This window comes from Sphaeramia orbicularis, chromosome 2 (assembly GCF_902148855.1).
Source record: "Sphaeramia orbicularis chromosome 2, fSphaOr1.1, whole genome shotgun sequence".
In the NCBI taxonomy this organism is placed as follows: domain Eukaryota; kingdom Metazoa; phylum Chordata; class Actinopteri; order Kurtiformes; family Apogonidae; genus Sphaeramia; species Sphaeramia orbicularis.
Window position 1 is genome coordinate 10,012,793 of NC_043958.1, and position 21,990 is coordinate 10,034,782.

Sequence of the window (21,990 nt, forward strand, 5' to 3'; positions counted from 1 at the left end):
CATGACATAAATTTGAAGGCTCATCATAGGACACTGGTAGTAGATCCATCTTTCTTTTCTCTAATCAATGGTTTCTGGTGAAATTTTGGATGATTTTATTTATTGGAATCCTAGACATATGATGGACACTGTTTTATCTAAGGTGAAAAGAAAATACATGTGTTGTATTTTGAGAAGCTGTTACATCCATTGTGTAAAAATCTTCATTTTAAAGGTGTCATATTTTGCTAAACTCACTTTTATTAGTCTTTGGTTAATTTATTTATGTATTTGGGGACCCTGATAGTTCCAAAAGTTTGAATTTGAACCCTCCAGGTGCTGCAAAGCTGTCTTTATATTCATTTTGACAAACATCAAGTGGATTTCTACAACCTGTTTAAATTCCTGCTTATTTTGTTCCGTGTTTAACTAGTTATGTCACGACATTTGCACAACAAGGTCAAGACTTTCGACAAACATATCTCTGAGGACGACATAATTGTTTGTCAGCAGCAGTGGTTATAGTAAAAACTGAAAAAATGTCCAAACTTTGAGCCGATTACCCAAAATGTTCAGTTGTTGGTTGAACGGGACAGAGCAGCACAGTCAACAACCTGGAGGGGGCGGGGCGTGAAGTGGCTCATTTGCATTTAAAGGGCCAGCGTTCAAAACGACCTTTCTGGTGTCACTACTCAGAAATAGGGTTGAAGATGGACCTGTGGAGTTGAATTAATGAAGAATTCAGACCCAAGCAGAGCATTTACAGTTTATGTAGACCCCAGGGGAATGTTTTAAAATGCATAATTTCATTTAAAAAAGCAAAATATCACTCCTTTAAAACTAACCAAAACCTTCAGACAAATGCAGAGCAGTAAAAAGTCTAATATTTGTCTCTGAGTCACCATAAAGTATAATGTGGCATAAATTGAAATAGTAAAGCACAAGTACCTAAAATGTGTACCTACAGTAAATGTGGCTTTCACCACTGGGTAAAATGTCCATGCTGAATGATGTATTGTGACCAAAGCCAAGAAATGACCACTTTTTATTGAATAAATGAGGTAAATAATTTTATAATCAGTTGGTTTTGGATCATTTTTAAAATATCCCACTACTTTTATGAATGTGGGGTTCTGCAGCCAGGAGCTGTGGCTTTCTTCACCCTTGACTTCACTTGCACAACGGCCAACCAGTAGCATAAGTGTTATAAAAGAAAACTGGGCAAAAAGCTCGTCTGTGATTCAACACGAGGATTTTGTTTTACGGCGTTGTCCACTTACTGAGTGAAACGCCATTGCGTGAGACTTTAAACATTATGCTAAGCAGCAACGGGGCATCCTTTCTTCACTTGAATTTGGAAAATCTTCTGCTTCTGACTGGCTTTTTTCAAACTCCTAAAAAGACCTGCCAAACTTTTCACTTTTGATAAAGTCTGAAAGTTTTACTGTTTCAAAAGAAAAAGTTTCAGATGTTACACATTTCAGAGTTTTTAAAGCGGAAGCCTTTTGATCTCTCGGCTTTTGCCATCTACTCCAAGAGCAGTGATCAGCTGGAAGGAGCTTTATCCAAACAGAAGTCTGACCTCTTTTTGGAGACTTGGGTATTCTGTCTGCTGCTGCTTCTGTGGACGGAGACTTAAAGCACTGATCAGAGAGCCTTTCAACACACACAGTGGGAGCTGCTCAATAGATCACTGCAATTGAACACTGTCCTGTTCGCCCGTTTTATTGTATTTCTGTTTCAGAGAGAACAGACCTCCACCAAAGCTGCTTTTCTTTTCATCCCACAGTATTATTCAAACACAAACAAATGAAAAATGATGACCTTTTTTTACTTCTTTTTGCCATTTAGTACCTCTTCTCTGCATCTAACCTTTCCTCAGTGATGTAATTCAAAGGTTATTATATCAAAATAGAGAAACAGCAGAAAAATAGTGACTATTCTGCAAAATATGTCATTAACTGGGCACAAAAACAAATGTCTACAACCACCATCATCTGTCAAACTACAGAGGTTTCATTGCATAATCAGTGTTGCAAAAGATGACAGTGCTTCCGTTTTGATTATGGAGGCTCTGAATGTCCAAAAAAGACACATCTGATCCCACTGAAAAGCTGAAAAACTGCATTTTACTGGAATTATTTAATGTATTGGTAGGATTAGTTGTTCAAAATTCATTAAACATTTTAGATCAGTGGACGTTTTTGGGTTTGTTGGCTATTTAATTCAGATTCAGATTTCTTTATTGTCTTACAGACATTACATTATAGATGCACTGCAGAACGAAGCACGCACGATGCATTTTGGCCACGATAAAAACAGTTAGATAAACTATAAGAATAAAAAGATTTTAAAAAATATATAAAATATATACGTGCAAGATGTACGTACAAAATATATGTACAAAACAGTTGTAATAAATAGATAAATAGGTAAGTTCATAGTGGTTAATTTAACTGACATGGTAAAAATAACTAAATAAATTTGGTTGGTGCCTCAGAAAGGTAGAAGAGACAAAACACTGGTGCCTTTATTGATAACAGCAGTGCATTTTTGTTCTCTGGGGTTCCACAGCTTTATTATATATGCAAAAAAATGTAAATAAAACAATAAAAAAATCATCTACTGCCAAGGATATTCCATAGGAAACAAATAAAAAAATTAACATGAAAAATTTGTCACTTTGTTTTTCCACCCAAGACAGTTATTCTTAGTTTATATGACAGAGATGAGAAGTGAAAGTGGAAACTGTGATCCAGTTTTAAGGACATAATTGTGGAAAAGTACCTCTTCTGTTGTAATGGAACAATATGTTGACTTTCAGTTTTTGGCCATTTCCAGTTCTTTGATTTAACCAGAGATATTCTGATTAAAGGGGAAGATTCCAATCTCTGCAGTTTTCCCACTGATAAAACCAAAACCAAAAAGAAAACATAACATAACAGCTAAGAATGTGTTAGCTTGGGTCAAGTTTACTGCCTTGACCTTCACTGTGACCTCTGGTCTCCTGATGCAGTGGGTCTCAGCTGGTCTGGTCTGGTCTTAGGACCCTCTTTTTCCCCCCTCTTTTTCCCATGGTCATCAAGTCATGACCCACATGACCCCAAGAATTCACACCATTTAAACATATTTTCACAAACAGGCTCATAAACTGTGGAGTGGATTGAGTTTTGACATAAAATATGGAAGAAACGGGCTGTTTTCAACACATGTTCAGTGAACAGTTTGCATTTCAGTTCTACATAACATTTCAGTTTTAGGACCAATGTGATATTATGAGACAATAGACTATTTTGGGCTAATATGTAGATGTTTTAATGTACTTTGATTTTTCCACACAGCGATCTCCATTCTGCTGAACACAACCTTGTAGGAGACAGGAAGTGAATGGTTTTATATCTTCGGTGAAGTGCATCTTTTTTTATTTTTGTAAAACATTTAAGACAATAAATACAGACTTCCAGGGGTGCATTGTAAATTTTGAGGATTTCATCTTATTTTTTTTTTTTTTTAGATTTTAACTGTATAAATGGAAAAAGAATCTATCTATCTATCTATCTATCTATCTATCTATCTATCTATCTATCTATCTATCTATCTATCTATCTATCTATCTATCTATCTATCTATCTATCTATCTATCTATCTATACAATAGTCACAATTCAAGGTTAAAAGCACAGCTATTAAAATCAATAAAATTAGCAATTAAACCTTAAAAAGGCCTAATTGGTGTTGGAATTAGCCCACATTTTCCATCCATCCATCACATGTTTTCAACCATGGATTTAACTTCTTTGCTAGCCTGAATTCCTCCAGTTTTGCAAAACGAAGCAAAGCCTTTCGTACTGTGACGGTCATGCCCTTCCTGTTCCGCTGCGTTTCATGAAAACTGGTGCAGTAGTTTTTATGTGATTTTCCTGACACAAAAATGGGAGCAACCACATAACCTCCTTTACAGAGAATCAGGCTCATGTTTGGGGTTAGGATGTTAGAAGATGAAACTTAACTATGTCACATCCTGAATAGCATCCGTGAGAACAACACGTTACCTTCACAACTTCCTGACTAAACCCACCCGACTTCCTCCCATAGCTCGTAGCTGAGTGACTAAGTCCACTCTGGTTTTGATGCAGGAAGGTTGTTGTTCTGGGACGGCAAGGGCCATGAAAAGCTTCACAGATGTGAATTGTCAGGTGGAGGCCGATCTGACCTCGATTCTTCCCAGCATTGCCATTATAGTCAGGGGCATGGGCGTGTAGGAGGAACCGGGAAGTGAAACTTTAAAACTTTACAAGGGTGGGAAGGTCAGGAAGGCTGTAACGAGAAAGTACGTGAACGTGATTCAGCAAAATCTACCACAGCGAGAAATAGCATGGGGGTAGTCATTCAGAATTTGAGGCTGTTCCAGATTACAACAGCCTGCCTTTCATAAGGAAATTGCAGGCTATTTGATAAGCTTATCTTTTTTTTTTATATATGCCTTTTTAAGGTATTGTTACCCCACTGACATTCACTTTGATTCCTGCTACTTCAAAGTAGAAGTTGGAGGTTCTCCGGTTTTCTGTCGCAGACTTCAGAGCTCTAGAGCTTAGGCGGAGTGAAAGATGATCCATTTGATGTAGGAGATTTGGTTAGTTGAGGAAATTAACCTGCTGAGTAGCTCCCTTGATCTGTTCCTTGTGCTTTAGCCTATAATGAGCCTCTGCAATATGAGAGTTCAGTGTCAGAACCAGAGACGGGGTCAGACTGCGGAGATTGATTCATGGTTTTCTCCTGGCATTAATGTCACGTGAGCTGAACTTGGAAAATCACACCATGATGAGATTTTTTTATGTTTCAGTTTGAGCCCAGTGTATAGAGTCTAGAGGAGTGTTTTTCAACCCTGGGGTCGCCTGGAATTCAAATGGGGTCAACTGAAATTTCTAGTAATTGATTAAAAAAAAAAACAAAAACAACTATTCAATTCAGTTCAATTCATCTTTATTTATAGAGCACATTTCATGCACAAGGTAGGCTCAGTATGCTTCACAACAGGTATATAACATAAAAAAAACTCACACATGCGCAAAAAAACTTCATTATGTGGGATGCTGTTTACATTATGGTTAAAGAAAGCGTGCAACATAATTGTCTATGACCATCCTTATCACCTATCTGTTTATATCTGTAAATTGTATTCATTTTCATCTATATACATGTATTTGTTTTTATTAGTAGTTTTTGCATTTTGAGATCCAGGTTGGGCTGGTATGGGGGTCAACATCGGTTCAGGGGCCGAGGGGGTTATACATGCCACAAAATCTTGTATCATAAAATGTGAGTTTCTTTTTTTTTTATCTTGTACTTTTGGAGATGCACAATGAAAATCAATAAAGAATTGATCAAAAAAACAAACAAAAAAAAAAAAACCCTCACACATACCTACACATGCACACACACACAACTCAACAGAACCCTGTCGAAAAAAGGTATGTTTTTAACCTGTTTTTGAAAATGGCTACTGATGTGGCAAATCAAATTGTATCAGGTAGGGTGTTCCATTTTTGTGGGGCAATAAAAGAATATGAAAAATAAAAAAATGTTTTTTAATGATTCAGTATCTATTTCAGTATAATTAAAACCCCACACACTTTTCCTAATAAAAATCAAGTTCAAATAAAATACAGGATATAATACCTGAGAGGGCATATCTTGATAGACCCGATCATGTGACCATGTGCGTTACTACGCTTCAACCGACCCGGACACAGTTGCAGTCAGAAAACCAGACTGAACAGAGAATGGAAAGATTTCTTGGCCTGCCTGGCCCCGCTAAGACATTTCCAAGAGAATCTGAGAAGCAGACACCAAAATATATATACATTATATAGCCTAAATATCATCTAAAATTAACGTTTATTTGCAACATAGTATAGCAAACTATTACATGATCAAAAACAAGTTAATTTTAGCAAAAAAATGTCTGAAATGTGTGATGTTAAAATGAGGTCAAAAAAGGTTGTGGACCACTGGTCTAGAGGGCTGAGGTGTCCAGGTTCGAGATGGTGAAGGCACAGGGAAGAGATTTAGAGGAAGTGGTGGATCTGGAGAAGGTCTAGGTGACTGGTTTTAGTTTTTTAAAGGAGGTGAGAGTCAATATCTGGCCCCTTTGGATTTCTACGTCTAGGTCACGACCTCATTTTCCCATTCGGGCGGATGACAGAGAGTCTAAGGCGTCCTTGTGGTCAGCAGGTCAAAAAGCTGTGGGTGACTGATAATAACGCCGAAGCCGCACAAACACTTTGGCTTGTGAACGCAGTCCACAGACGCACACACTGTTGGACCGGGCCTTGATGTCAAGCAAATCAGCCAGATCAGCGTCCCGTTTTTAGCCCAGTCACGGTACACAGATAAATCAATCTTCATCAGAGCGGGACAGACGGCGAGAGCGGGGAGTCGCAGTTCTGGAGACGGTTGCTTTGCTCCAGCGGTTTGCTCTGGCTTTGATGAGTTGACAGTATGTTTAGTGTCTCTCCAAGGATGGGGCATTGGGTTCATAAAGTCTGGATAAATGCAACCAAAACAAAACGCACACCACCATCTGTTAAGTTTGATAGTGAGGGGACAGACACAAAACTGGATACAGCTTCAGAGAATTATTGAATTTAACAATAAATCTAAATCAGTGACACACATTCAGACTCACCTAGATATCCTGACTCACTATTTTTATTTTATTTTATTTTATTTTTATCTAACCAGGAAAAAAAACCTTTTTCAAGTATGTCCAGGCCAAGACAGCAGCAGGAGCAGCAGAAGTTACACAAAATAGAAATCACAGACATACACCTACACTAAAAATACACATAAAACACAATCAAAGTCAGTTCTAAAACCATGCATAAATCACAAAACTAAGAACGTACATATAAATATATAAATGCTATGTTGGCATGTACAAAATATTTTCCAGAAAATCAACAATCCTTATATGCTTTTACATTCCTGCATACTTACAGCGACGTATACTTTGATCAACAAAGCCCTAGCATCTTGTTTATCATCTCAAAATATAGAAATATGGCCGCTTGTGACATTTTGTGGCAAATATTTCTCTAAATTATGCATCATGCCGATATACAGTCGCAGAAAAAATTATTAGACCATTAAAAGTCATCAAAAACAATGGTTATGCAATCAAGTACTAACTCCTGTGTGTGTCATGTGACTAAAACAGACAGAAAAGAAAACATGGAATGCCTAAAAGCACTGTTTTGTCAGTACAATGCCATAGATATTGATGTAAGAACTGAAGTGATTTTGGTTATTATCAAGAAAACATGGAAAATGGATAGATATCAGCTCTGAAATTAAACTCTTATGAGCTATTTTTGTTGTTATCATTATATTTGTGCAAACAAATGTACCTTTAGTTGTACCAGGCATTAAAATGAACCAGAAATTGAAGAAAACAGGGGATGGTCAAATAATTTTTTTCCACAACTATACCATCTTCTTTCACTGCCATGTAGTTATCTTGCTGTTGCACCGTCTACATGCATGTTTACTAGTGGTTATAGTATTACAATAGATTAGATTAGGTTGGATTAGACTTTATTGATCCCACAATGGCAGCAGCAGAATAAAGTGCAAGAGTAAATGTGCATGCATAAAGATTGTGCAAAAGACAAACAGTAGTAGTAAGTAATAAAACTCTGACTATATACATATTTACAACAGAGGGCAGGTCTTTTCCCTTACCTTTGCCTGTTTTATATTATATTTAGGCCTATTTGTGTTGCATCGTCACAACAGTACATGTGCAGATATTACAGAATTTGGTGCAGGGGTATTTTAACATCAGTATTGTTGTTTTTATTATCGCTTATCTATGGTTTTAAATGATCAACATAATTGTAACTTTTTTTTACTCTTTATTTAGTTTTTTATATTATCCAAAATTAACAAACAACCCAAAAAAGGGGGAAGAAAGAAAGATGGGGCAGAAATAATCATGTCTGTAAATAGTGTCCATTTCCTCCAGTTTTGTTCAAAGTCACCTGCTTTGATTCACAAGTAGAAAGTCATTTTCTCCACACTGTAGATCTCGTCCATAATGTCCATCCATTGCCTTTGGTTTGGAGCATCACTTTTTAACCAGTTTCTGGTAATGGCCTGCTAACATAATTGTAACTTTAATCTCCAAAAACCATTTTTCACCCATGTCATTCATGAAGTTGAAAAGGTATGTAAATTTTTTGGGGTTTTCTTTTCTTCTCCCACCCAAATCCTTTGCAAACTGTCGCATAGAGTTCACTGTAAAAAGGCGAGAAGCCATGTGTATCAATAGAAAGCCCCTAAAACCCCAATGAGATCCAATTATTTGTCGTGTCTTAATCCGAAAATTGCATTTAGAAGAAGGTCTAATTTGAAATATCCAATAAGCACTGCAAATACCACCCGCCTAAAAAGAAGCCAAATACTCTGACATATAATCAAATTCTCCTAATTGTATTAAGCAAATAAAACTGCACATGGAGTAAGCAATTTTCACTTAAAACTGGAGCAACTGCAAAATAATTGACCTAGTAGGAAAAAAGCCCAAATCTAAGCAAGTTCTGCCATTTAAGACTATTTTTAAATTGAGATATACATGGTTTCAGTCTTAAAATAAGGAAAATTATGTTGTTCCTCAGCTGAGATGTTTGCTTGTTTTTGGATAAATCTAGCTCCGCTGTAGCGAGTGTATCTTAACTCATAAAGCCCCAAACATCCACCATCTACCAAAAGCATCTACTGAGATAAACTGTTAAATCCCTGTTGATCCACTAATCCATGTAAATAATTGATGTAAAATGCAGTTTGTCGTCTTTTCATGGTCATCAGATATGACCCATTTGGACATTCAGAGGCTCTGTAGTTACCGTGGAAACACCGTCATCTTCAACAACATTGATTCACCAGTAAAACCCATGGCGTTGGATCAATAACAGTGCATGGAGACACTTGGTTTATGTTCAGTTAATGACAGATGTTCGTGAAAAAGACACTTTTTCTTCAGTTTTCGTATTTTTGATATAATCCTCAACTTTACTCTGAGCTTTTATTAACATCTGCATGATTTGTAAATTAAATGTAGGAAGATACCGGATTTTCACTGAAAAAAACAAAATACAGAGGATAATATGACAATAAATGGTGATAAACCACTTAAAGATGGTTAAATATAGACAAAAATTCATTTGGGAACTGGCACAAATGTCATACTGGGCCTTATGGGTTAAGACAATTGAATTACTCTAATCTGTTGTGAAGCACAATGAGTCTGCCTTGTGCATGAAATGTGCTCCATAAATAAAGTTGAAAAGTTAAAATTGAAAGTTAATCTTAAAATAGGAGGACTTTTCTAAAATAAAAACACGCCTGTTAACTGATAAGATCATATTTCTGTCTAGAAAACCATGGAATCATTTCCCAGAAGCAAGGATGTTTTTTTGCCGACCTCATATTTGTTTTTTTGCAGTGCGAAATATGCTCTGTATTAAATCTGAAATAATGCCACAATCAGAACAATAGTGAAAATAAGTGTGTCGTTTATTTGTTTGTTTTTGAATTTGCACAAGTGAACCTGAGGCACAGTTCTTGTAGATGAGACTGAAAGTGGGTCATCTGGCCGGTTGCCATTGTATCTGAGGTGGGTCCGAGTGCAGAGTCAGTCTCCATCACCTGGCTGTTTGGATTGGATTAACAAAGCCGTGGGCTGCAGAAGAGTCTCACACCGGCTGAGAGGAGGAGGGGGGATGGGGGGGCTTTTCTTGAACCGTGAAGGAAACGCTAAATTGGACCTTCGCACTGAGCTAATTTAAGAGGGCCCTGTTGTTTTAACACCATTCCAAGGCCCTGGACTGTTTTGGAGAGGAGGGAAAAAAAGAGCGGCAGACAGAGATTCTTAACCCACTGCCCTTGGGATACCAGTCTGCATTCCTGCTGTTGGCTTGACCACAGCAGGACCCCTGCAGTGGGCTGAGAGTGAGTAGGCTCCTTTTGCACTGCGTATGCATTTCACACTATTTATATAAGACTTTAACATTATTAAAGTGCTCAAAGTACATATCCACCCACCTGTTTCCTTTGCCTGTGTTCAATATGTGCACCGAAAGGAGAAATATTGCAACAATGTTATTGCATTTAAGTTTCTGCACTTATGAAGGTGGAACTTATTATTAAGTAAACAGTGTCCCGCAGAACCTGTTTCTCCCACTTGTTTAATTTCCCGCAGTATCTGCGTATTGTTGCCACCCAGGATAACTTAACGTCACTGCACCACCAAGCTCAGCAAAACAAAGGAAGTTTGGGATGGCAGACAAAAGCACATGTTTTTCCCACCAAAGCATACCATGTGGGGAGACAAATTTATGCATGAAAAAGCCATTTTAACTCATAAAGACCCAGTGCTACTTTTATGACAGTTCCCAAATGATTTTTTTTTCACTATATTTAACCTTTCTTAAGCAATTTATCCCGATTTATTCTATTATCCTCTGTAGTTTCCATGTTTTCAGTATATATCATGTATTTTCCTGTATTTAATTCACTGATTATGCAGATGTTCATTAAAGTTGAGGGTTATTATGTCAAAAACAGAGAAAACGCAAGAAAAATGTGACTTTTTCCATCAAAATATATCATTAACTGAACATAAACTAAGTGTCTCCATCCACAGTCATTGATCCAACTCCATGGGTTTTACTGATGAATCAATGTTGTAGAAGATGACAGTGTTTCCACGGTAACTACAGAGCCTCTGAATGTCCAAATGGGTCATATCTGGTGACTATGAAAAGATGACAAACTGCATTTAATGCCAATTATTTACATGGATTGATAGGGTTAGTGGATCAACAGGTATTAAACAGTTTACATTAGTACGATTTTGTTTGATGGTGGATGTTCGCGTCTTTATGGGTTAAACCTCAGTTTGCTAGAACTCATTTTTATATTGTATGGATTGTCAGTTTTTGTTCCACTTTAGTGAATATTTCAGTGCACCAGCAAGAGGTTAGAAGTTTAACCTGTTCAGTACTTTGGTTTATCACCAGATTCCCCCAACACGTGCTTTTACTGGACTGACTAATACTCTTATCATTAATTATTCCCATCAGCCTTTGCTGTTTTTGCTGTTAGCAGACTGAACAGTTCCAGTTACAGGAATATTCTCTGAATCATCTGAGATTAAATGAGAATAATCTGTCAGAGGAAATCAACATTGTATTGCAAGGAAATGTGTAACCATGAGTTTTATTAAGTAGAAGCGAGTATTTATTTGCAGGAAATAACAACTGATCCATATACAGTCACGGAAAAAATTATTAGACCACCAAAAGTCATCAAAAACAATGGTTATGTAATCAAGTACTCACTCCTGTGTGTATCATGTGACTAAAACAGAGAGAAAAGAAAACATGGAATGCCTAAAAGCACTGTTTTTGACAGCACAATGCTATAGATATTATGTAAGAACTGAACTGATTTTGGTTATTATCAAGAAAACATGGAAAATGGATAGATATCAGCTCTGAAATTAAACTCTTATGAGCTATTTTTGTTGTTATCATTATATTTGTCCAAACAAATGTACTTGTACCAGGCACTAAAATGAGCAAGACATTGAAGAAAACAAGGGGTGGTCTAATGATTTTTTCCATGACTGTATCAAAAATTCTGGGTTTTCAGATGCAGTAACAGAAAAGGAATCGAATTCATGTTCATTTCTAAGCAGTACATTGCTAAGTTTTATCCTGTTTTTGTTTAACCTGATTCTAATCACAGTTTTGATGCGTCTTGGCTTGCTCTCACTCCTGGTGCAAAAATCCAAGCAGCTCAGCGTTTTTTTTTTTTTTTTTGGATGGTTTGTGACCATCTGTCTTCCTCCTGGTGCTGTTGTAGGTTTTGAGATTCAGAGTGGTCTTTTTATCTTCTTTGTTTGTACGCTGGGGCTCTGCTGTGTTGGTACTAGTTGGCGTTTCTGAATGTTAACTGACTGAACGCTCTGGATAACACAGCACCTAAGAGATGCAGATACATATTTACTGTGGGACGGAGGTGTTTGTGGAGGCTCCTGCTGCCTGCTGAGCTCATCAGTGAGTCAGTGGGCTGGTGGGTTTTCCCAGAGGAAGGAGACTTGATGAACTATGAGGCTTCCTGGACCTCATGATGCTACTCAATCTGTGGATATACAAACACCTATGGATGCAAATACTGCACAAACTCACTGTTTTTCTCTCAGATCCTCAAGACAGTTTATTACGATGACTTTTATCTGCCCTTGCGTAAGTTGGCATCTTATCATCATCAGTAAAACAAGTCGAAATGGTTCTGTCACATTGTAAAGTCATCAGAAGGTGGGCGAAGCAGCAGGGCTCCTCAGCTGGCTCCGATGTCTGACTCGTTTCCACCGCCTTGTTATGACTCTAACAGTCACATCCTACCCACTCACCCCATAGGGAGAGATGTAGAGGAGCAGAAAGAGAAAGAAAAATGGAATACGATATTTACAGGGATAGATACACCACTGGGAGAGGGGGAGAGCAAACACAAACGTGAGATGGTGATAAAAATGGGTTTGGAGTGAACGCAAAGCAGACGGATCCAATTCGGACTCTCCAAGGAGCCGATGACAGATGAGAGTGACAGATTAGAAACAGAAAGTGGCTCTGTCATCTTCGAATAAAGATTCTGGGCTTGAACGTCCCATTTTTTTTATTTTGGATGATCTCCCAACCACCAGGAAAACTGAATTTCGAAGTGAACTCTCCAGGAAAATCATAAACAAAGAATGCAGTTATTTCTGCTTTTCACTCTCCGTGATAAATGCATGTGGCTTTACTGTGAGCGAACGCCTCATCTTTAACCTTTAAATGAATATTACAGTGTAAAATCAAAGTGCCTGAACGATAGAGCGCTCCATTAATTTCCAGTAAAATGAAACATCCTTTTATTATAGCATCGTAACAGCCAATGTGTTTCCAAATAATGGCCATCTATAAAACATTATATGCATCTAGTTTTTTATATTACCCGTCGGCGTCAAGTGTTGAATGAAACAATTTAGACTTTTGCACGGAACTGAGTGTGGCCGCCATTTATGAGGTTTGTAAAACACGTTTGGAGCTTTCATGGTAGTTAATAATGGTTGTTGTGGTAGAGCTAGCTGGTAAACATGGTAGCTGTAGGTATTTCATTATTCATGGGAGGATTCTCTGTAAGTATTGTGTTTGTTAACATGAATCATGGATGCCTCAGATGATTAAAACCACTTCAAACCTGAGGCACAAAACTGACTTAACCTCAAATAGGCTTAAATGCAAAAACTCAACCACTAAAAGGGTACTAATTTCATGTCTGGTATGAAGCTACAACCAAACAGGAAATGGTTAGCCTTGAATGTCACTGCTCTAGAAACTCTGAAAAGGACTCTAATTTACAAAAAAAGGTAAGGCTGTATATCATTTGCTTTGTATTTCTATTATTTTACTTTAGATTATTATTTCAGTTACATCATATTTTTAATTCTTTTGTTTTTCCTGTGTATTGTTTATTTCTGGGAGGTATTTACATAAGCCTTTTTTGGCTTCTGTTCTCTCCTGCACAATGGTGTTACTTGCTTGGAAATAGTTTTTTTTTTTTTTTTTAATTTCTCTTGCTGTTTATGATGTGTAAATAAATAACATTAAAAAAAAAAGAAATAAAACCAACAAGTGGTGCCAGGCACAACAAAAACCAACCCCACCCACCCACCCACACACACACACACACACACACATATACATACTGTAGCTTATTTTGGCATCGATCCAGCTGATGTCATCATGTCTGTGCGGGTGCTGATGTCAGCATATCAGTTGCCGCTATATATGTGCGAAGTTTGAAGTAAATTGAAACAAAATGGATGTTTTTATAGACATGTGACATTTCGGCCATTATACGTAAATGGAAGAAGAAAAACGATTTTAAAATTCCTAAAAAATGTTAACTTTGACCTATTTTTCTCAAAATGTAATGATTTTCATTCTGGGTCACTGGAAAGGTATAAACCAAATTTGGGTTGAATTCAAGCAACAGTTTTGCTGCCACAGACATTTGACATTTCGCCAATTTTAAGTAAATGGGGGGAAAAAAAAGATTTCAAAAATTCATAGAAAATTTAACTTTGACGTATTTTTCCCAAAATGTAAGGATTTTTATTCTGGGTCACTGGCAAGCTATAAACCAAATTTGGGTTGAATTCAAGCAACTGTTTTGCTGCTACAGACATTTGAAATTTCGCCCAAATTAAGTAAATAGGGGAAAAAAATATTTTTAGAAATTCATTAAAAATGTGAACTTTGACTTACTTTTCCCAAAATGTAATGTGATCTATTCTGGATCACTGGCTATCTATAAACCAAATTTGGTGTTAATTCAACTAATAGTTTTGCTCCTAGTGTGTTAGACAAACAAACAAACCGAACCAAAAACAATACCCCTTGCCTCCCCTTTGAGGGGCAGGGTAACTCGCACCATAGTGTCAAAGCTTGGAGGGGTTCCTCACCTAGGACCATACGTAGTTTTCTGGACTCTCAAATGGTTGCCTATCAACAAACATTCCTGCATAAACAAGCCCTCATGAGACAGTCTTATGTTTTGTGGCATCATTAAGTCGCAGTGCGTACTTAATCTAACAGGACCCTTACCCAGCTCCCTTCTGCAGCGCTTTCTGCCCAAATCAACAGACGAAATATAAAGATGTTGAAAAATGAAGCCAAAATATCTTGCCTATATGTTGCTCAGTAACATAATTAAAGCTGTCAGTCACATGTTAGACCCCCCTACGTCTTTGAAAATACTGCCAAAACCCTTTATCATGGAGTCAGGAGGGGGTATAGAAGTCTTTTTTTTCCCAGTCAAACCACTTGAATTACAATAGACTGGAAGGTAATTATGGAAGTTTTGCTCCAAAATCACAAAAAATTGAAGTTTTAAGTGCTTTGGCTGTATCTAAACAGAACTGCGTCATCTGTCAAGACCTATTAAAACCATGGATGTTTTATATGAAGTGTACTCAAATATGGCAGCTCAAATATGGCAGTCCTTCTGTCTATAGTGGCTTACTGGTGCATACAACAAAAACTTTTCTGGCTGCAGCGTTCATTCACATCTGCCTGCTTAGCCCATAGATCTATATTTCAACTTATATTACAACTTAGCATTTGGAAACCTCCTGCTTTAACCTTGACTGTAAAGGTGTTTTGGTGCTTGTTCCACAGAGAAGAGGGCTAAATAGAGGTGAACAGTGTCAGAAAAGTAATGTTTTTTTTTTTAGCATTTCTGTATGTAAATCTATTCTGTTAGACCTCCAAAACAAAGTTGCGATCCCAAAAATTTACATAATAGAGCGCTCTTTAACAGAGCAAATAGATAAGATCGTTTAACTGGATAATTACTGGATTAAAAAGGTAAAGAGCATAAAGATTGGTCTGTGTTTCAATGGGAAAAGGTCATGTGGTCTGATGACTCCAGATGAAGTGATTACCCATCATGCCGAGTGCCTACAGTACAAGTCTGTGGGGGTAGGGTTATGATCTGGGGTTGATTCACTAGGTTTAGCAACATTAAGTGTCCAAAATTGACATTACGTGAATATATAGAAATCATGCGATGGTGAGTAATTCAAGCTAAAAGTGTAGGACTATTTTTTTCTCCATATTGTGTATTTTAAGTAGAAAAATTGACTCACACACCATAAAATTGCTGTTTTTTACCCAATTACAACAGCTCGTCAACACTGTTTTGGTCTCAACCCTAAGTTAACCCTAAGTGATTACCCATGATGCCGTCTGTGGGGTAGTGTTACAATGTGGGGTTGATTCACTGGCGATGTTATGAGTCCAAAAAAATGATGTAAATACTGAAAAAGCTGTGACGTTACTTAAATATATAGAAGCAATGCTATGGTGAGTGTGAGCTGTAATCAAAGATAAAGGTGTGGGACTTTTTTTTTCCGACATATAGTGTTTTTTAAGTAGAAAAATGAACTGTGTACTTTGTAATTGTTATGTTTTTAACCCAATTAAAACAACTCTTCAACATCTTTTTGATCTCAACACTAAGTTAGTGCCTAAAGCTCTCTTATCACTTAATTAAATATAAATAATGAAGTTGATTTAAGCATAGAAACTAAAAAAAAAGTGAACAACAGGTCTGCAGATTCTCTCCAAATTGGTATTTTAACAACTGTTTCCAAGGCTGAGTTTAAACCCTTATTATTTCTGCACTTTAGCCCATGCACAGATGAGCAGAGCTTTTTAAATTAATATCTGATTCAGATTTTTTTTTTTTTCCATTTGAGTCGTACAATCAATTACGCCCACTCTTCCTGTGCAAGAGCTGGTTCACATGGAAACAAGGCTCCATGGTGTCAGAAAAAGGCTGAGCTGATATCCACATGTGGCTGAGTGGTATGATGTTAAGCAGGCTACTGTAAGTTGGTTAATTAGCGAGTCTAAGCATCATAAACCCCAGTCTGGCGGTTGCTTTGTTGCGGCCTTCCTGCTGGAAAACGCCACATCCTTCACAGGGACACAATTACACAAGCGACAGAATTATGCCCTCAAACAGTCGTCTGGTTTCGCAGAAAATTCACAGTCAAAGTCCTGCGAAAAAAACAAACAAACAAAAAAATAATAATAATATTGCGTTGGGCAGTGCTGTATCCTGAGGGCGGCCAGGTAGCTAGTGTTTAGCACGAGAAATCCAATGTAGCGAGACTGCGGTGACGCACGCCGGTTAAAGTCCCAGTGAAAATGAGGCTGAGGCTGAAAAACTGCTGAGCCTCCTGACACAGCGTACCTTGTAAAACATGGCTGCAGAGGTAAGTAAGGAGTCATCAAAATGTGCTGCTTGATGCTTTGATGGCTTTTCTCAGCTTGACAGAGGATGTTGTCGACGTCCAAGAGCGTAAGGATCTTATTAAACGTTCAGCCGACGAGCCCGAAAGATGGTTTTTGCGTAATTAAAATTTTCAAAAGGAATATAAGAGGTGTTACTTTGCAGTTTTAGTCCTTTTTTTTTTTTTAGTTATTTCTCTCTTTTTTTTTTTTTTGACACTTAGTTTTTATTAGTTATTTATCATTGGCATAGTCACAATCTAATAGTAAAGATAATTTAGGTTACAGTTATGAAATAGCAATCAAGTGACACAATTAAATTTTTAGAGCAGTAGTTTATATAGCATTTCACAAGACTACAAGACAAAGCATACATTAATTGTTTTTAAGGAAACTAATCCATTTGCTATTTATTTCTCATTTTTATCAGTATCAGTATCATACAATCCAATCTCCTCAGTTTTAGGAGCAAGAAAAGAAACAAAAGAACAGAAAACAAACAAATTAAATGAACAGCCTGTGTTTAGGTCCCTTAATAGACACATTTGTCTCTGAATGTCAGCCATTTTCCCCAGTTTTTTATAAAGAGATTTTCTTTCAACTTAAGTTTATATGTAAGATGTTCCATGACAAGTATATCATCTACGACTGAACGCCATTGTTTGTAAGACGGAGCATCAGTTTTAAGCCAGTTCTTTGTTATGGCCTTCTTCCCGGCTACCAGGAGGATTTTGATAAGATACACTGAAAAAAAATCCAATTTTACCAAGTATATTTTTCTCATTTCTAGTCAAACTATCTCATCACACTTAAAATAAGACAATCACCTAAGGAGTAACTTTTCAGTGAGATATTAGAACTTATTTTTAGACAATAGATCTTGAAAATCTTATCAAGATAATTTTCATTTGTTCCATCGGCAGATTTTTTGTTTAATTTAAGTTTTTGGGGTTTTTTTGCTTAATTTTTTGACTAGAAATGAGAAAAATACACTTGGTAAGATTTGGATTTTTTCCAGTGTTTCTGTCTCCTTCATGCACCGTTTCTTTCAAATGTCCAAGGTAAAGAACAAGACAAGAATTTGGGATTGCATATCCCAAAACATCACAGAGAGCTGAGTGAACCTTCCCCCAGAAGGGTTGAATATTTGTGCATTTCCAAAACATGTGTGTGATCTGAATCCATGTGATTACACTGGAAAAAATCATCATCTTACCAAGTGTATTTTTCTCATTTCTAGTCAAAATATCTCATCACACTTAAAATAAGACATAATCACCTAAAGAGTAACTTTTCAGTGAGATATTAGAACTTATTTGTAGACAACAGATCTTGAAAATCTTACCAAGATCATTTTCACTTGTTCCGTTGGCAGATTTTTTGCTGAATTCAAGCCAAAATATCTTTTTTTTTTTTTTTAACCTGTTTTTAGAGGAGCTTTTTTTCCAGCGCAATGCTAAACACATCTGAAAGTAAATTGAATTGATGCAATATATTTTTTCTATATTTTTCTTAATTTTGCAGGATTTTAAAATATATTTTACCCACTTTTCTCACCCAAAAAATAACAATAGCTCTTGAAAATCCTATCAAGAAATCTTACCAAGATAAATTTCACTTGTTCCATTGGCAGATTTTTTTTTTTTGCTTAATTCAAGACTTTTTTTTGCTTAATTCAAGCAAAAAATCTGCCAATGGAGCCAGTGAAAATTATCTTGGTAAGATTTCTTGAAATAAGATTTTCAAGATCTATTGTCTAAAAACAAGTTCTTATATCTCACTGAAAAGTTACTCTTTAGGTGGTTATGTCTTATTTTAAGTGTGATGAGATATTTCGACTAGATTTTGATTTTTTCCAGTGTACAAAGTCTCCAACATGGCTGTTGAGTATTAATTTATTTACTTTTAATTTTAAGTGTGATGAAATAACGAATTAGATTTTTCCAATTAAATGTTCTAGTTTTTGTCCATTTTTAATTGGAAATTGCAACCGCTAGACCGTTAAAGATCTTATTTATAAATCTATCATCTAATCTCCTCACTGTTTTTTTTTTTCTCCTCCACAGGTTCCTCTGTCTATCTTTAGGGGGCAGTGTGGTTTCACCCCTCCTGCCTGATACTGGATGGAAGCGTCTGCAGAGGCCTGTAGCCGCTCTCACATTACAGGCTCTGACACTAAGCCTCCGCTCATGCAGCAGACAGCTCCTCCGAGAGCAGGACCCCGCTGTTTATGCCAGATGCCAGAGTTAAGCAACTAACATCTAGATTACGCCGCACATATTTGAAAATATCCGTGAAGTTTAAAAATCCTCAATTTAACTAAACAGAGATTTCCGGGAGAGGGTGTTTATAATAAGATGCTGGAAGCGGAACATGTGAATCATTTTAAGTTAGTTTCGGGCCATGTTTGACCGCTTTTGGGTCATTATTTGTCCTTAAAATGCTGCTGAGCCTTCTGGTTCATCTACACCTACTCCTGCAGGTGAAGGCAGTATCATGACATACATATATATTTTAATATTATTACTTATTTGCACTGTTAAAGTTGAATAATCATAGTGGTTATGAACAGATTATTTATAATGACAGGCAGGAAATTGCTAGAAAAGACTTTAAAAAATTGCTAATAGTTAATAAAACAGGAGTAAAATAGTTCTAAATATCATTGGATTGCCATAAGGAGGCAGTTGAATTTATCCAGTTTTAGTTTGTTGTGTAGGAGGTCTTTACTGTTTACTACAAATTACATATAACTGATCGGACAGCAGGCAAAAAAGGTTTAAGAAAGCTCCAGAAGGCACATACAGGTCAGTAATATGTAATGTTGGTGAAAGGCATTCTGGGAGATGTAGGAAATCGCACAAAAGTTCTTGGAATGTCAAAATAATTAATCTCCCAACCCTCTGAGCAACATTTACATCTTTATCTTCTTTGTGTGCATATGTTAAAGAGCAACTGAATGTGTTTATCCTGTTGGAAGGTGCCCTTGATACTATTCCGTTCATGTATCCGATGTAAGAATGTTGAACTCCACACAGAGGTTGGTGGCTGACAGAGAAAAAGAGGCCTATGCTCCGTCCACAGCTCCCCTGTGCCTCTTCCCAGAAATGGACAGAGAAGAAGAAGAAGAGGGAGGGAGGGAGGGAGGGTGGGGTGAGGGGGGGGTTGTGTGCGGAGGAGGGGGTGCTACACTGACACATGGACAATGTCAATGTCAAGATATGCAGCCTGTAGCCCTAAAAGTGTCTGCAACACACTGTCACTGACAAAGAAAGGTGCAAATATAGCAAGCGAAGCAAAAAAAAAAAAGAAGTCAACGTGCTCATCAGAAACTGGTTTTTGCATCTGATATTACTAATAATCTCAAAGGCGTGTACTTGGATATACTTTTGTGTTACAGTCACAGGTTTAAGGTATGATTATTAGCACTATATCCGATTCATTTAACACAGATTTTGTTGAAACTAGATTTGAGTAACATGACATTTGTGGCAAAACATGACATAACAGAAAGAATCATTTCATGTGAAGGGAGTTTTCAATAACTGGTGGTCATTGTTACAGTAAATGCAGGCCTATGTATTCATCGTTTTATCTTACCACATACTTAATCACACTGGAAATGCTTTTTTTTTTTTTTTTAATGAGCAGGTAAGATTTCTCCAAATGTGACTCTTAACCCATGACGACCCAAATATACACCAGTGTCCAAAAGCATCTACTGATCTAAAATGTTTAATAACTTTAGAGCCACTAATCCTGTCAGTACATGTAGATAATTGGTGTAAAATAGTTTGTCGTCTTTTCATGGTCATCAGATAATGACCCATTTGGACGTTCAGAGGCTCCGTAGTGAATATGGAAACACCTTCATCTTCTACAACATTGATTCACCAGGAAAAACCGATGGAGTTGGATCAGTGACAGTGAATGTAGATGCTTATTTTTTTGTTCAGTTATTGTTATCTTTGCTTAAAAAAATCACTTTTTTTCCAGTTTTCTTTGTTTTTTAACATAATAACCCTCAACTTTAATCTGAGCTTCCATGAATGTTTACATCATCAGTAAATGAATTCCAGAAAATACCTGATTTTCACTTAAAAATGCATAATACTATAAAAAATAAAAATCTTTTAAGAAGGGTTTAAATCTAGCAGAAAATTCATTTCAATTCAACTGCCACAAAAGTATCATGGGTTAAAGGATTTTCTAATTGAAATCATGGCCAGCCATATTGCAAAAGATAAAACTTAAATGACTGTGGATGGAGACACTTGGTTAATGATAGATTTTACTGATAAAATTACTTTTCCTCAAGTTTTCTCTGTTTTTGGTATAATTACCCTCAAATGTAATCTCAGCATGATGATAAAAGTACATGATCAGTAAAATAAATATTGGAAAATACCTGATTTTCAATGAAATAAATGCAAAAAAATGAAGATAATATTATAAATAGTGATAAATGACATAAGAAAGGATTAAATAAAGAGAAAAATTTATATATGAACTCTCACAAAAGTAGAACTGGGTCTTTATGGGTTAATCTACACGGTGTTTGCTTCTGGTGGTATGCTGCCCACATCTCCTCAGGGAGATCAATAACTTTATTGGCTGCTCAGTACAGTATTTCCTGTGTTTCACTGCACCTGTCAATGTGAGCTGAACATTTCCACACTCATGCACTCACACCCCACACACACGCACAGATGTTTATGACCTTTTTGCTTATAGACGGTCCACATGTGCCAGTGCGTGGCGGTGGTGTGGACATGTCAAGCACCAATCAGAGGACATATGGCCAGGCTTAGTCTTGTATTGACATTCACCGATGTGTGTTTTTTAATGTCAGTCACCTCGCTGTTGTGTTTTCATAACGTGCACCTGGTTCTGTGTCCCTCTGGTGAAAAACACCTCGCCTTTACTGACTGTATCGCCTCCCACTCGGGGCGTTTGACAAAATCGTCCGCCAACCCAGCGGTGAATTATCTCAGCAGCGACCGCCTGCTTTTCCAAAAGGGCAAATTTTGTTGCATAACAAAACTGAGCGCTGCATGGAAAACCTATTTCTGTTCCCAGTCCTGTTCCTAATCCTCCCTGCAGTT

General features: G+C 36.9%; 1 long non-coding RNA gene across 1 annotated transcript; it reads left to right on the top strand.

The window, feature by feature from the left end:
* Nucleotides 1-550: 550 nt before the first annotated feature.
* Nucleotides 551-17,238, top strand: LOC115435896 (uncharacterized). Its single transcript, XR_003937744.1, has 3 exons — nucleotides 551-561; nucleotides 3,818-3,823; nucleotides 17,139-17,238. It is a non-coding gene; the product is annotated as an uncharacterized LOC115435896 (long non-coding RNA).
* Nucleotides 17,239-21,990: the final 4,752 nt, after the last annotated feature.